Source organism: Mytilus galloprovincialis, chromosome 3, assembly GCF_965363235.1.
Source record: "Mytilus galloprovincialis chromosome 3, xbMytGall1.hap1.1, whole genome shotgun sequence".
NCBI lineage: Eukaryota > Metazoa > Mollusca > Bivalvia > Mytilida > Mytilidae > Mytilus > Mytilus galloprovincialis.
The window spans coordinates 27,342,469-27,358,359 of NC_134840.1; the positions used below are offsets into that span (position 1 = coordinate 27,342,469).

At 32.8% G+C, this 15,891-nt stretch overlaps 1 long non-coding RNA gene across 1 annotated transcript in view; it reads right to left on the bottom strand.

Annotated features, from left to right (window-relative positions):
• Window positions 1-5,819: 5,819 nt before the first annotated feature.
• The window catches only part of LOC143067589 (uncharacterized), a 109,076-nt gene continuing 99,004 nt past the window's right edge, over window positions 5,820-15,891 (bottom strand). Inside the window, exons 3-4 of the long non-coding RNA XR_012975981.1 lie at window positions 7,790-7,854; window positions 5,820-6,206 (exon numbers count right to left, since the gene is read on the bottom strand). This is a non-coding gene — a long non-coding RNA (uncharacterized LOC143067589). The remainder of the gene's footprint in view (window positions 6,207-7,789; window positions 7,855-15,891) is intronic.

The following is a 15,891-nucleotide window of genomic DNA, read 5'->3' on the forward strand; positions in this document are numbered from 1 at the left end:
GCCGGATTCAGCCAGCAACTAAACAAAAAACTGTATTAGTTCTAAGAAAATGGACATCACACTAAACTTCGAAACATTTAAAATTCAAATGCACAAACAAAAACAGCAACATATAAGTCGTACAAAGTCCAGAGGTTTTGGGACATTTTAAGTAGGTAATCAGACAAACAAATGTTTCTCAGTGTCATCCGTAAGTCCATGGTTGCTATAGAAGCATTTTCGGAAAGGAAGGTTAATCCTATTGTTATGAAAAAAGTGAAATAACAAAAATACCGATCTCCTAGGAAAATAAACCACAGAAAGTCCCAACAAATTGCAAAATCAAAAGCTAAAAAACATCAAACGAATGTGAATAAGTGCTTATTAATTTTATTGCATTTAGTAAAGGACATTATTTGCTATTTGGCAAAATAAACTACGCCGAACGAGCAAGTATTATTGCAGTGTCTATTAAAAGTAACAACAAATATAAACAACTTCTAGGATGCTGTTCATGTTTAAGAAATGTATTCCTGCAAATGAACAGAAACACTATAGAAAATACAAGATAGCTTATATTTTGTTTTTTTCAGTGAACTCGCTTGTTTCGGTCCGACAGTTTATGACATTTTTACACTAAATCCATTGGATGTTGGATGTGTACTGATTGATAATTTAGTCTTAGATGCATGTTTTTTTTATTAGTTGTTAGTGGCGTTGAACTAGCTGTCAATGACTGCGAGTAATCTGAAATCTTTACTTAGTGTCTTTTTGTTGTTAGTATGTACAAGTACCCGGCCACGTCCACTTGTATTTGTAGTATTTGTATTTTTATCAATCTGATGAGTTAAACCTTTTTCAACTAATTTTATAGTTCATTATGTTGTACTGTTACACCACTTTCCCAGGTTCGGGGAGGGTTGGGATCCTCGCTAACATGTTTAACCCCGCCACATTCTGTATGTATGTGCCTGTCCCAAGTCAGGAGCCTGTAATTCAGTGGTTGTTGTTTATGTATATATAGTTATCAAAGGTACCAGGATTATAATTTAGTACGCCAGACGCGCGTTTCGTCTACATAAGACTCATCAGTGACGCTCATATCAAAATATTTATAAAGCCAAACAAGTACAAAGTTGAAGAGAATGTATGTGTATTTGTAACATATTTGTTTTTCGTTCATTTTTTGTACATAAATAAGGCCGTTAGTTTTCTCGTATGAATTGTTTTACGTTGTCATTTCGGGGCCCTTTATAGCTGACTATGCGGTATGGGCTTAACTCATTGTTGAAGGCCGTACGGTGACATATAGTAGTTAATTTCTGTGTCATTTGGTCTCTTGTGGAGAGTTGTCTCATTGACAATCATACCACATCTTCTTTTTATGCCCCACCTACGATAGTAGAGGGGCATTATGTTTTCTGGTCTGTGCGTCCTTCCGTCCGTGCCTCCGTCCGTGCGTCCTTCCGTCTGTTCGTCCGTCCGTCCTATTTCAGGTTAAAGTTTTTGGTCAAGGTAGTTTTTGAAGAAGCTAAAGTCCAATCAACTTGAAACTTAGTACACATGTTCCTTATGATATTATCTTTCTTATTTTAAAACAAAATTAATCTTTTGACCCCATTTTCATGGTCCACTGAACATAGAAATTAAAAGTGTGAGTTTCAGGTTAAAGTTTTTGGTCAAGGTAGTTTTCAATGAAGTTAAAGTCCAATCAACTTGAAACTTAGTACACATGTTCCCTTTTGGTTGATCAATTTACTTTTAAGGCCAAATTAGATTTTTTACCCAATTTCACGGTCCATTTAACATGGAAAATGAAAATGCGAGTGGGGCATCCGTGTACTTTGGGCACATTCTTGTTTATATATCAATGAGGTGCCTTAATAAGACACACGGGAACATTCAATTTGTCAGAAATTGAAATGGATTGCCATAATACATAAGGATAATGAAGGGTATTGATAAGTTTTTCATGTCAAAAGTTAAAGTTAAATAATAGCTTACTCTCTGTTTTTTTTTTTTTTTTTTTAAATCTTATCTGCTAATAATAGATAAATTGTTAAATATTATATCTGGAGCTGTATATGTGTTGTTTGGAGGTATTAGTTTTTGGTTGCTATCTCATTGATCATATATCACAAACTTACTTCTGTTCATAAACAAACACCCTTTTCAAAAAACATTTGTACAGTTTCAGTTTTAAGATCTAGATAAATAAAAAAAGTCGGGAATATTTATCCACAAAAATTAAGTTTTTAATATAGTATTTACCTGGTAAAAGAACACACTGTCGATTTTATAATTATCCTTATGTGTACAGTTTAGGATGATAAGAAAACCATTTATTTACATTTAAAATCATAAATAAAAACTGTCTTGCATATTTAAATCATAAAATGTCAGGTTAATTAAAATCTAAATGCATAAATGTATTGTAATTCTTTATGAGTACATTCTATGATGCGTCTATGATAGATATATAACCAATTAAGTATAAATTATGATCAGATTAATAGTAATTATGACTCTTTATAACTTGGCGGTACTAGAGCAAATAATACCCGTAACAATGAAATTTCACCGCTTTATTCAGAAAGACGGGACTCGATAAAATCGGCTGTATGTCAACTGAAACAAATTATATACCTGACCGAAATTGATGACACGATACGTCAAAAATAAATTGTTTTATATAAAAAGAAGAATATCAAATATTGTAAACATATCGTAGGTAAATGTTAGATATACTATTCATGAGTTCAAGTTGTCTACAAGCTTTCCGCTTTAACAAATATGTTAACTGTGCTACATGTACTGTATTATAGGATTAAACGACTTTTTATATACTGACTTTTACAGTTTTTTCTGTATATATCATAAACTTTTAGTTCTAAACAGTGATTTTTAATTGATATATTAGTATGACCATGTATGATTTTTTATCATTTAAAGTTGATAGTTTCATTTCAATCATAAAGACTTTTATCCTGCTCGAATTCTTAATTCCACCTCCCCGTTGGAGGGCATTGGGCAACAGGTTTACCTTGCAAACGGAAGAGGCATACATTTAAAATTAAAATGCGGAAACAAAAATAACCCTTAACAAAATCAGTGTAAAAACAATGTGGAAAAGAGTACTATAAAAATGTTGAAACGTAGGAATTTTAATGCGGAAACGTAAAAAGCCGCATAAATTCAGGTATATTTATTGTATGAACCAATTTGAAGTAAACAAACACAAACTTTTGAAGTGAAATTCGTCAGAATTACACATAACAGTTTACAAAACACAACACAAAATTTAACAACTGGGCAACAAGAACCCAATCAAAATCCGAGGTTGATTTGACGAGCCTCAGAAGAGTAATCAGATCCTGCTTCACTATACGCCCGTCGTGTTGCTATAAAGTAAGTACAAACCAATGAAAAATATTGTTCGGTAAGTCATATTCGAGGAAAAGAGGACATGATTGGTGTTATGTCAATAAGAACATATCCGTCGTCATCTGTTAAACAGAGATTCCATAACTCGTGATGGCGTCCGTTAAGTTTCAACAATTTATAGTGTTAATGAGAAAGTAAGTCAGATACTAAGAGTCCAGTGACCACCCATGAACCGAGATATATAATGATGCAGCGGCTACAATTTATAGGAAGCATCCGAGGTTGAGTAGTCCAGTGACCACCCATGAACCGGGATATATAATGATGCAGCGGCTACAATTTATAGGAAGCATCCGAGGTTGAGTAGTCCAGTGACCACCCATGAACCGGGATATATAATGATGCAGCGGCTACAATTTATAGGAAGCATCCGAGGTTTAGTGGTCCAGTGACCACCCATGAACCGGGATATATAATGATGCAGAGGCTACAATTTAAAGGAAGCATCCGAGGTTGAGTTGTCTAGTGACCACCCATGAACCGGGATATATAATGATGCAGCGACTACAATTTATAGGAAGCATCCGAAGTTGAGTAGTTTAATGACTTACACAAACATAATCATACATAATTCTGTTGAGGAACACTACATGGATTTTTGAATATTACAAAGTTTAACAAGATAAACAATTGTGAAATGCTGTGTTCTCTATCAAGACTAGCTGTATACAAACCAAAATACGAGTTTCGCTGTTGTTGGTGCTTTCCTGTGGAACACATATCTGATATTAATTTCTCATCAATTAGCCTGTATATTCACTTTATCTTACCTCCTATACATTTCTAGGAATATGATTGGTTAAAAGCGTCCTCGTGGAAACCGTGTATATTCAATATTAGGTTAGTTGGGAGGCGGTGCTTATTCCATACACGGTTAGTAGTGGAGTTACGTCCCTTCATATTCCATATAAGGTAATAAGGAGGCAGGGCTTATTTCATACACGGTTAGTAGTGGTGTTACGTCCCTTTAGAAAAACAAAACAGTACTGAGAAAAAATCTTAAAGGTTTCAACAGACGAAGAAAGTGATGACAAAGTGAAATAAATTCAGAAAACATATTTAAATCTAACAAGTTGTCATTGTTGGCATCATGTTAATGCTAACTGTGTTGAAGACTTGCTCATTTTGATAGGTCACTAGTCTAAATTTTACACGTTAAGATAGTCGGTAAGATAAATTCGTTACATAGTGTGCTATAGTCCGAGATTACTCTGACGTCCAACGGCTGTTTTGCCAGACAAGCTGGGACCGTGGGACGTCAGAGCTCGTCCCATATCAAAAAGTGGATATTTGCCCACCCAAAATAGATGCGCTGCTTCGTCGCTTCTGGTGCCGATTGTTGTATATAGTTGTAAATATCTGTGTCATTTTGTCTCTTGTGGAGAGTTATTCCATTGGTAATCCTACCACATCTTCTTTTTATATACACCAATGTCCGAAGTAAGGGGAGGGTTGGGCGCCTACTGTTATACATAGGTCACTAGAACACTATGTAACTAATAATATATACAGATTGGGGCATTTATTTTACAGTCTCCGTAAAAGTTATTTTTCATTTAATAGATATTTTCTTACTGCTTTTCATTCAAAGTTGACTTTTCAGGTTTTACCTCTATACTCTCTACACAAGGTTTGTATAATTTTGCAGCAAATAATAAAAATACTATTCCTATAATCTTAAATGTATCTGTTCCGGACCATATGAGTATTTGGACCATATGCGTATGGTCATGACCATATGCGTATACTCATATGGTCCGACCATACGCGTATGGTCCGACCGTACGCGTATGGTCGGACAATATGAGTATAACACTCGTTTGGTTATTAACGAGCCGGACCATATAGTTTTTTTTTAAATTACATTATAAAAGTTTCAATAATACAAAAACTTTATCTAAAAAACAATGATGGTTGCATGACAATGTATTGTTTTTATAATTCAAATACTACGTAAAAATTAGATATTGATGCCATAGTTAGTTTTCATCGCTAACTACATTCTTGCATGTAGGATTTTTTTGCATTTGCAAGTCTTTGTTGTGCACGATCCTTTTCATTTACACCTTTTGTTTGCGAGTGAAAAGCTATTTTGTGGTTTCGTACAGTGATACCGAGGTCTAGGGCCATGCCGATATGTCTACAGTGTTTTTAAGAAGCTCTAGATCTCAAATATTGTAACATGACTGCAATAAACCATATTCACAAGACAACTTAAATTATGTTACTTTCCAGTGAATTCTTGTGTAACAGTTCATTAAGAAAAGTGTAGAATTTATTTTTTTAAGTCGGCATATTGCCATTCACTCGTAATTACAAATCGGTAATGACCATCAGTACATGTAATGACCATCGGTATAAAATGTGTTTATTATAGTTTTGACAAGTAAGTAAAATTAACTATTTAAAACTTTTATTTAGCTAATGTTTTTTATTATAATATAATAATAAAATTTAATTAACCTATATGATAGCGTCTTTTTAATAAACGGTCATACCATATGAAGAGTTTAGAAGTATTGAAAGTAAACTAACAGTTTTAATAACCCCGACCATACGCATACGGTCGGACCATATAAGTATATACCCATATGGTCATGACCATACACGTATGATCCAAATACTCATATAGTCCGGAACATATCCACCAAGTCATTAGACTGGTTACTAAGTCATATTTTCGATAAATCCAACAGGAACCCTTTTTTTACCACAGGTATCTTGCCACAAATCACACGAACTATCAATGATGGCACCCAAAAATATAGTCCCAGGCGTAGTACCTGAAATAAGAAAAGTTTTAAATAAAAACATCATCATGTGTTTAAGCTATTTACAATGTGAAACTAAATACAAATTTTGACTTTATCATTTGAGTCTTTTATCCGAATAAAACTGGTATTATAAATAAACGACATAATAGATGCATGCTTACATGGAGGTCTTGTTTTTTTCATTCATGCAACTAAAGTACAGAAACGAAAAACACGGACTCCGAGGCTTTCGTTCCGACACTTCTTCTTGCTTTGAAACGCACATATTATTCACGCGTTACTAGAATATAAACTCCGACTAGTGTTCAAAATTCAATGAGAAGAAAAAAACAGCTAGTGCAGAAGACACAATTTGAACACGTCGAACTTATTGCAAGCCACGATATTTCAAAAAAAATATACACCGACCAATATTAATTGACCGATATGTTCAAATGTATGTATCATTAGCAAATTAAAACATAACTAAATAGCATTTTCTTTTTAAGCGGGATGTATAGACACACACACGTTAATTGTTATCTCTGAAGAATTCGCTCGTCACTAACCTACTACCTATTGATACATTTATTTTTGGCATTGCACAAGTCATGTCTTCTCTTACTGTTCATGACGTTAAAATACTAAATCCCTGGGATGTGTTTTAGTTGATTTTAGTCTCTGATGCATGATTTTTTTTATCATTAATTGTTTTGGCTTTTAACTAGCTGTCAGTAACTGCGAGTACTCTCAAATCGTACTTTCTTTGACCTGTTGATACTATTTGTAATGTTTTTTTGTTACTTTGTTTATTAATATGGATCTTGTCTACATACTAGCTTTGATAATTATTTGGAATATCTACTTATTTTTGCTTCGTACTATGAACATCAAAATTATCCCATTTCACCTTATAGAATCTGTACAGGAAATTTTATCTAGCTCTTATTGTATAGATTTATTGTTGATATTGACCCATATGCACCAAATGTTAGATTATATTTATTTATAATACAGAACTTTCTTGGTATTCCTAATAGGAAGATTTAGTATACTTAACGACAAAATTATTTGTATTTACCTGTGTAGAATTTGAAAACCTATGTATATTTATTCAGGTATCGCATCTCAAATTTATTCGTTAATAGTGTGTTAATTTAGGTTTTTTTATTGAGTTATAAGCCTTCCAATTGATATTTTATCGTGTGTTTTTCTATGTTGTAATTTTATACTATTGCCTCAGTAAAAGGGAGAAGGTTTGGTACCATTAAAACGTTTAATCCCGCTGCAAATGTTTGCACGTGTCCTAAGTCAGGAATCTGATGTACAGTAGTTGTCGCCACGGTTTGTTTATGTAGTTTATACATGTTTTCTCGTTTCTCGTTTTTTTATATAGATTAGACCGTTGGTTTTCCCGTTTAAATGGTTGTAAACGTGTAATTTTGGGACCCTTTATAGTTTGTTATTCGGTGTGACCCAAGGCTCCGTGTTGAAGGCCGTACCCTGACCTATAATGGTTTACTTTTATTATTTGTTATTTGGATGGAGAGTTGTCTCAAACGCACTCATAACACATCTTCCTATACCTATGTTTTTAAGTCCAAAGTACAAACCTAATAAACGAGCTGCTAAGCATTGTATAGCAAATGCAAACGATCGTTGTTTTTATGAAACACATCTGGAAAATAAAAAGTATATAAAAAATATGAATTTCATATATAAACCCTTTAAACATCTTCGCTATCCAATTGGTTACGACGCGGTCAATTTCTCTCCAGTGAGGCTAATTTATCCATGATGATTACTGTGTTCATAGTAAGATTATACTATGTGTACATAGTAGAATCAGTTTAAATTGACCATGATAGCTCAATCTCCCATACATACAGAGTAATCGTCCTTTCCTCCTCAATCTTGATGAGGAAACGACGATAACTCTGTCTGTATGGGAGATTGATGATAGCTGTGTACATAGTATGATCATGTCACATAAACCATGATAACTATGTTCATATAAGAATCAGGCAAAATTAACCATGATAGCTGTTTACATAATTTGATCAGTTCAAATTACAAGTAATGAATGGAATAACCGAATACTGCATCATAGAAGGTTTATGTATCTTTAAGCAGTGATCAGCAGTCTATTGAAAGTGAAAATCGAAAAATCGGTTTCTAATGTGAAGTATCGATATTTTCTTTGTTAAATGCATTGTGGGGGATTCTCAGACGAATGTTGACACTTGTAAGAATAAAGGATTTTTTGTAGAGAAAGGGAAGTATGACCCGAACGATAACGCTGTATGGAGTTTGTCTCAAGACATTAGAATTGCTAACAAACGCCATTGTAACCTTTAATTTGATAATAATGCTATTTTTTCTCATATGAATGTGACGTTATTTTGAAAGAATGGCGATATGATCTATTATGAAAACTTTTCCAATGCGATATTTTCTCATAGAAATGCGATACGTTTTTCATATGGTTTTGTCAATATTTGGTATGCATTCATATTAGTATAGACATATTTTTATGGTGACAATAAGGCTCGCCCCCTGAATGATGGCTCATTCACTTCTATAGTTTTGTATCGCTTACAAAGTCATATGAAAAACATTGATATATTTGTGTGACAAACAGTTTATAATTCGAGTGTGATCTCCTGGCATACTGTCGTTAATTCATGGGAGTTGGCCATTGTTATTCTGTGGTTTACATGTCGTAATGACTAATGTACAATCATATTACTTATTTATGCAATTCCCTGGCCTGAATGTCCTTGCATTCATTTGTAAGTTTTTTATATTCCTCTCACATAATGTTGTCATTAAAACAGTATTTTTAACATTGTCATATAAGCAAAAGGTATGGCTAAACATAATAACAGGTTCTGCCTATCAATTCCATTTGTTTTAAACGTCCTTTACAAAGCCAGAAATATGGTAGTTTTTATCATATAGTCCGTTTCTATGTATGTTGGCGTTTGTTTTCATTGCAGTTCAGTGTTTCGGTTGACCCATTGGTTTCCTCTGTGATGTGTTTCCCTCAGTTTTGGTTTGTTACCCGGATTTGTTTTCGCTTTCTCGATTTATGACTGTTGAACAGAAGTATACTACATTTGCCTTCATATATACAGTTATTATTTGAATTTACATGTTTTAAAGGCTTGACTTTTTGATTTATTTCTTTGAAGTGCCAATCATGGTTTCATGATCCTATTGCAAATCCCAGTTTCTGCAAACCGAATATCGAATGCAAATTGCACAAACAATCGCAAAATAGATTTAAGAACTCGGCTTCCTTTATAATCAGGATGCATTTGCTTTATCTATCATATCTTCATATTTTGTTTTTTTGGATGAAATCATGGTAGATGTTTTACAGATGAATTAAGTGAAGCCTAGTGGCATGCAACTTATGCGTAGGCTTCGTATATATTTTATTGAGAATAATACACCACCATAATTGGAACATCTTATACATAAAACATCTCAAATTTTAATGAATTCCTGAGTTACTTAAATCAATCAAATAGTCTACAGAAAACTGAGCTTTGAAGAATATCTTATTTTCAGAAGTTTTAAGAATGCAAAAAAAACCTCTAAAAAGACCAAATCATACATAAAGATATGTAGATATAAAAGATACAAGGATTAAAATGTTGTACGACGGACGTGAGGTCAGTCTAAAAAAGATGCATCAGTGACGCACGAATTAAGTTAAAAAGGCACAAAAAAGTACGAAGTAGAAAGGAATAAAAGGTAACAACCCTTACAAAAAAAAGTCCGTATATATACACATGCATATATTTCCAAGGTGGATACATATATACCTTTTTTCGACAATTTACGCTCAGGGAAGTCCTTCTTTTTTGGATATCAACTTATCTAGACACGTTTTTAGTTATTTGTATTAATTATCGAGGTAAAGGATTGAATTTAGAAAAAAATAATTGAAAGCTAGAAATCAATGTTCGTTCTTATTAAAATAGTTACACGCTTCCATCAGTTGCAAGTATATCAATTGGTAAACAATATATTGTTTTCTAATTAATAAGTCTGGTCATGCATTGTCTTTCACGATCAAAATAAAGCGTTGCCTGATCGTTCACGATCAAGTTTGATGAAAAATCAACAAAATTCAAGATTTTCATAAACAAATGAACGGTTTCAAGGGAAGAGCATACTTTTATTTCCCTGTACTATCGGACACACCAAAGATGAAGTTTCAAATATATCATGATATATTGGAATGGGACCATTAAAGTTACAAAAAATATGTTTTTTTCTAATGAAACCCATAGCGATTTTTTCAAATATTTTAAGGTAAAATTTACATTTGATTACATTCATGATCCAGTACCAGATCTTTTACTATCCAAACGCAATGCTTGACCACCGTCAGGTATTCTTTCACGACCAATTATCTCGATAAACCGAATTACACCCGTGGAATTCAAGATCTTATACCAGAGCTTTCACGATCCAATCGTAATATTTAACCCCCGTTGGGTATTCTTGCACGATCTTTATTCTCGATGAACATAATGAGACCCTTTAAATCGGCTATACAACAAAGAAATGTTCGTAATATAGAACATATAACCTTGGTGGGTGTTTTATTTTTTCACCGTCTCAGTCGAGACACCAACCTTAACACACTTATATTTAAAAAAACTTGTTTATTAAGTATCAAATACATTTTTTGAAGAGTTCAATTTAAAGTGGGCCGTTATTGAAAAAGGTAGGCATTTGTTTTTAAATAACTTTTTTACTTATATAGCAGAACTCTTTTTATATGTCATTTATACAAATATATAATGCATAAAAGGGGAGTGTTTGCCAACAATACTAGTTGAGAGGTTAACAAATTTCCAGAGCCGTGAGCCGAGGGAAATTTGTTTATCTCTCAACCGATATGTTTTGCAAAAAATAACCTTGTAAGCGTGATAAAATTATTTAATTACATCGATTGTTCTTTTTATCCATCCATCTATATTGACGTGAGAATTTTTCTTGTAATCAGGTAACTCGCAAAAAAATTGTTTCATAATAATCATAGTATTATGATGTTTATGTAACTTGCCCGACAAGTATGGAAAGCCAAAGGGGTCAAAATTCTTAATTTGTAACTTGTAACTTAGTCAAGTCAATTTAGTGAACAACATGCAACTAATTGCAACACAAGGTTTTTTTTCTGAAAAACATGTCTGTTACTACATGTATTTATGAACAACATACTTAAACTATACAAAAATATATTTTTCGGAAAGTGGTTTAATTCCTGAAAAGATTTTGAAGTAAAAGTAAGGTAATATGAGTTGCTTCCCCTTATTTGCCAAAGTTGAAAAAAAATATACAAAAAATGTTCTGTATTGTTTAAAATAGTTCAAGTAATACAATAAAATGCATATTTATCTCAATTCAAAAGAATAATATTACAAATGCATCACTTTCCTGTCTCAAAATTTGTATATTTAAATAAAGATATAGACCGAGATTGAGTTCTGCTATTTTAAAATTCAAAGATCTGATTCTCCACAATAGTAATTGCATGTAACCTATAACAGAAGCCTATTATAAGTTAGAATAATCAACATAGTCAAAGTCTAACTAGGTTAATGAAAGAAATATACCCCTGTGTTTAAGTTAATTTTAGTTGGGGGAGGTGTGTTCATGAAGCACAAGATTTTGGCCATTAAAATAATTTTTTTTTACAAGACTTAATTTTTGAAATTCAAAGTTTTTTAATTTATTTTTTTACCACACCTTTTCTTCTTGAATAAACATGTTAAGATATAGAATCGTACAATGTTTTTCAGAAGAAAAAAAAGAAATAATGAGTGTTAAATGATTGTATGTTAAATATTTTTTCACAAATGAAAATTCCAGGCTCCAGAAGCAAATAACTACTGATGTAAATAGCGACGATCTCAGTACTTGCACACCATATAAGTAAAGCTTTGGCTGTAACAGTAACCCCACAAGGGTGCAAGTTCCATACCAGGAAAGTCGCCTCCAAAACATCAATATAATATAATTATAATAACACTGAACCCACTTTTCACTGGTTTCTAATCAGATGTGTACTGATTTATACTTTTTGTCGGTGCCAAGAGTATTTATTCATCAACTGTAATTAGCTTCGAAGTAGCTATTGGAACTTAGTGTCATTTTATTAATAGGTTTAGTATATATATATATACTCTGTGCTGACCTTTTTTAGTTGAGCCCTTTCGAACTGAGTTTTACAATTTGCACTTATGTTGTTTGCTATTTCACAACTGTTCCTGATTATGGGAGGGCTGTCAGAGTGCTCGCAAACATGGTTATCACAAGTAAGTGACCCTTTAGTACATGATGGTTATTGTTTGCTGTCTGTCATATTTATTTTTTCATTTATAGTCTTAACAGTTTTATATTTTAACGATGAGCTATTATAGTTGTTAACATCCATACCCTCATCATTGTTCTCTCTTGTGGACATTTTTTTTATTGCCAATCATACAACATCTTATGTTTTTAAAAAGGGGAGATTTTACAATAAATCATGGTTTCAAACATACTACCAAGAGATCACTGATAAAGTTTAGTGAACCTTAAAAGCTAAACAATTATATTCTTTAGGCATTAGGTGTATTTTATTTAAATATTTTTTTAGTTTCGTTCAAATGAGTAATATAGTATAATTATGAATAAAGAGAGATTCGAGGTTTTAAAGTCAATTAGATTGCAACTTAAATAACTTACAAAAAATTCAGATTAGACAGATCTATCTTTGGCCATAAGTCGCCCACTTTTTTACAGTTCTAAGGTTAAAGCTGATTTCCTTTTATCAAATTAATTCAATGAGATATCTTAAAGAAGGAACTTGGAAATGTTTTTCTTTATACACATATATATATTTGACAATAAAATTTCATACAGCAGACAACCCATGATGTCATGATCCTTTGATTAATGTTTCAGACCACCACATACAGCAGGGTACACACACAAGGCGCTGTTACTATTAACACTTCCTCCAGGACGTTATCCCATCAATTCATACAACATTCGGCTTATCTCATTTTCAACATCCAAAATTGGACAACTTTGGTACAATTACTATTTAAATTCAAGCTCTTGAGGTAAAATTATAATCATATTGCAAAGCTTCCCTTGAAATTGCCTTAAACAATATCTACATTTCATGCTTATTCAGTGAACTAGTGTATGTTCCAAAAAAAATAGAAAGCTTACATATCTGAAATTAAACCTGGATATTGATAGAGCTTGCCAAGTAAAATTGGTCTGTGTTTAACTGTGACTTTATGCAGTTCAAATGTTAAAAAAGCATTCAAATGTTAAAAAAGCAGCCAATGAAAAAATACACAAAAAAGGACTACAATCTATGACGATGCAATAACACTAGAAAAAAAACTCTTCCAGCAATTAACATGACAAAATCAAAGGCAGTAACCAAATTGATTCACAAATATTTTTAACACAATCATTTTGTTTTTTTGTTAATCATAACTACATATGTAATTACTATAAAAGTAATCAGCGACGATCTCAGTACTAACACACCATATAAGTAAAGCTTTTGCTGTAACAGTAAACCCACAAGGGTGCAAGTTCCATACCAGGAAAGTCGCTTCCAAAACATCAATATAATATATAATAATAACACTGAACCCACTTTTCACTGGTTTCTAATCGGATGTGTACTGATTTATATTTTTTGTCGGTGCCAAGAGTATTTATTCATCAACTGTAATTAGCTTCGAACTAGCTATTGGAACTTAGTGTCATTTTATTAATTGGTTTAGTATATATATACTCTGTGCTGACCTTTTTTAGTTGAGCCATTTCGAACTGAGTTTTACAATTTGCACTTATGTTGTTTGCTATTTCACAACTGTTCCTGATTATGGGAGTGCTCTTGACAAACTTCCCTGGAAATTGCCTGAAACAATATCTACATTTCATGCTAATTCAATGTACTAGTGTATGTTCCAAAAAATTAGAAAGCTTCCATATCTGAAATTAAACCTGGATATTGATAGAGCTTGCTAAGTAAAATTGGTCTGTGTTTAACTGTGACTTTATGCAGTTCAAATGTTGAAAAAGCAGCTAATGAAAAAATACACAAAAAAGGACTACAATCAATGACGATGCAATAACACTAGAAAAATAACACTTCCAGCAATTAACATGACAAAATCAAAGGCAGTAGCCGAATTGGAACATCTAATACATAAAATATTTCAAATTTTATGGATTTCCTGAAGTTACTTAAATCAATCAAACAGTCTACAGAAAAACTGAGCTTTGAAGACTATCTTATTTTCAGAAGTTTTAAGAATGCCAAAAAAAAAAACTCTAAAAAGAACCTAATCATACATGAGATCTCATAAACATGTTTAACCCCGCCGCATTTTTGCGCCTGTCCCAAGTCAGGAGCCTCTGGCCTTTGTTAGTCTTGTATTTTTTTAATTTTAGTTTCTTGTGGACAATTCGGAAATCAGTATGGCGTTCATTATCACTGAACTAGTATATATTTGTTTAGGGGCCAGCTGAAGGACGCCTCCGGGTGCGGGAATGTCTCGCTACATTGAAGACCTGTTAGTGACCTTCTGCTGTTGTTTTTTCTATGGTCGGGTTGTTGTCTCTTTGACACATTCCCCATTTCCATTTCCATTGTCGTTTGCCTGTTATACATCTTGAGCTATTTCTCTTCACATTTTCACTCACTTTAGTTCCGTTGAAAAATCCCCTTTTAATACTAAATAAAATCAGTTAATAACAAAAAATGTTTATCCTGACACTACTATTTTTTATAGTAGTACCAGCAATGTCCTTTCCTTCCGGGTTAAGGTTTGTTTTCATGTGCACTACTTGTAACAAAAATAGAAAGTCAAACAGTCTATCGTCTGAAATTGTTGACCAGATCATATTTCTAAACAAGAATAAAATCAAAATGACCTGCGGTGAACCCTACGCAACTGATTGGAGACATTTTTAACGGTGTTTGGACACGAGCAACACCTTCATGGATTAAAAATGAACTCATCACAAGCCTTAAAAACTTACATTTGTTTGTTAATCAAGACGTCTATGTAAACGTGATTGGTATGATATGTACATCTATACTATTAAACGAGAAGACCTCATTTTGTGTGTCGCTTCTCTTCCTTCCAAGATAAAATAATCATCATGCCTCTGTGTTCTATGGGTAACATAAATAGTCGCATTTGTCATCCATTCTTATAATTATTTAGATTGAGTTATCTTTGGAGAAAAACGACAAAAAAGGAGTCCGGATATTAATTCCGTCATCAGACGGACTTTTAGTCAAATAAGACTTCCGGTTTGAAACATGCACAAGTACAACCAATCGTATGATCGATAACACAAATGAAAAATAAATAAGCCAATCAGAGTGTTCTCCATATCATGGTGTTTAGATCACAAAAACCACAACTATTATACCTCCTTAGAGAGGTTATTTTTCGCGTTTATCTACATGTAAACTACGATTATACTACTTTAATATATAGAGACTCTCTGTATTCTATCTACTGTTTTCTTTGAAAATGTTTACTATTTAAGGGGTCATACCAGTTGCATATATATTTAAATAAGTAAAATACGTGGAAACAAGAATATGTCCATAGTACACGGATGCCACACCGGACCTACATTTACTAAGTTTCGAGTTGATTGGACT